Here is a 2007-nt window from a genome sequence, read left to right as displayed (position 1 = left end):
TTTGTAGGCTGACTGTATACTATTTGACAAACCTGTCACAGCATGGGGAAAACCAAGGGAACAAATCCTACTTTAACCTCACATCAGAAAATAAGCGTTTAGGCGTATTGAGAGCGGGGGCTGTGTTGAAGGTAGTTGGCGGTTTTTTAGGTTATAGGGTCTCAGAGAACCACAGAAAGGGCGTACGTCTAAAAGGGGGTTGTCTAGTTAGTTAGTTAGTTGTAGAAGCGCTCAGTATTGTAGCTGTAACTTGTCGTAGCTGTGTTGGGAAAGAACCAGGGCTCTAAGCCCTAATAGAAAGCACTAAAGCTAAAACAGTTACCTATAGAAAGCTGGGTAAAGCCGGAAATAAGTTCAGATGGAAAGTTTTTCATACGATCTTACAGTGTTCAGAAGCGATAGATAAAATACAGTTGCAGGTGGAGTATTTATTGCTGTCAGAAGTAGTTTGCCTTGTAGCGAAATTGAAGTAGATAGTTCCTGCGAAATAGTATGGGTAGAGGACAATCGGACTAAACTATTAACTGGATCGTTTTACCGACCCCCCCCCCCCCTCCGTCTCAGAAGATACAACTGCTGAACAGTTCAAAGAAAACTTGAGTCTCATTTCAAATAGGTACCCCATTCATACAATTATAGTCAGTGGTGACTTCAATCTATCCTCGATATGCTGGAAAAATTATACGTTTAAAAAAATGGTTCAAATTGCTTTGAGCACTATGGGACTTAACGTTGGAGGTCATCAGTCCTCTAGAACTTAGAACTACTTAAACCTAACTTACCGAAGGACATCACACACATCCATGCCCGAGGCAGGATTCGAACCTGCTACCGTAGCGGTCGCGCGGTTCCAGACTGAAGGCCTAGAACCGCTCGGACACTCCGGTCGGCTATACGTTTACAGCTGGCGGCAGGCATAAAACGTCATCCGAAGTTGAACTGAATGCTTTCCCAGAAAATTATTTTGAACGGTTAGTTCATGAGCCCACTCGAAGCGTAAATGGTTGCGAAAGCATATTTAACATCCAAGTAACAAATAATCCTGGACAAATAGTAAGTATTGTGACGAATACAGGGATCAGCGACCACAAGGCAGTTGCTGCTAGGCTTAATACCATAAAATTTACAACCACCAAAAAGAAACGCGAAGAACATCTATTTAAAAAATCTGATAAAAATGCTCTTAGCGCCGTTTTAAGAGACAGTCTTCACTCCTTCCGGTCTGATCATGTAAGTGTAGAAAAGTTGTGGAATGATTTCAAAGAGATAGTATCGACAGCAATTGAGAGATACATACCACATAAATTAATAAGTGATGGTACCGATTCCCAATGGTACACAAAACGGGTCAGATCGCTGTTGCAGAAGCATCGAAAACAGCGTGCCAAATTTTAGAGAACGCAAAATCCCAGGATTGGCAAAGTTTTTCATAAGTTCGAAATATAGCGCGTGGTTCAATGCCAGATGCTTTTAATAATTCCCACAACGATATTCTGTCTCGAAATCTAGCAGAAAACCCAAAGAGATTCTGGTCATATATAAAGCGCACAAGTGGCAAGACGCAATCAATACCTTCACTGCGCGATAACAACGGTGAAGTCACTGACGACAGTGCCACTAAGGCAGAGTTATTAAGCACGGTTTTCCGAAACTCCTTCACGAAAGAAGACGAAGTAAATATTCCTGAAATACAATCAAGAACAACTGCCAAGATGAGAAAATAGAAGTAGATATCCTCGGTGTCGCAAAGCAGCTTAAATCACTTAATAAAGGCAAGGTCTCCGGTCCAGATTGTGTACCAGTCAGGTTCCTTTCACAGTACGCTGATACAATAACTCCATATTTAGCAATTATATACAACCGCTCACTCATAGAAAGATCCGTGTCTAAAGACTGGGAACTTGCTCAAGTCACACCAATACCCAGAAAGGGAAGTAGGAGTAATCCGCTGAATTACAGGCCCATGTCACTAACGTCGATTTGGATTAGCGTTTTGGTACATATACT

The sequence above is a fragment of the Schistocerca cancellata genome, chromosome 6 (assembly GCF_023864275.1).
Source record: "Schistocerca cancellata isolate TAMUIC-IGC-003103 chromosome 6, iqSchCanc2.1, whole genome shotgun sequence".
Classification (NCBI taxonomy): domain Eukaryota; kingdom Metazoa; phylum Arthropoda; class Insecta; order Orthoptera; family Acrididae; genus Schistocerca; species Schistocerca cancellata.
Note: the sequence above shows the minus strand (reverse complement) of the source record.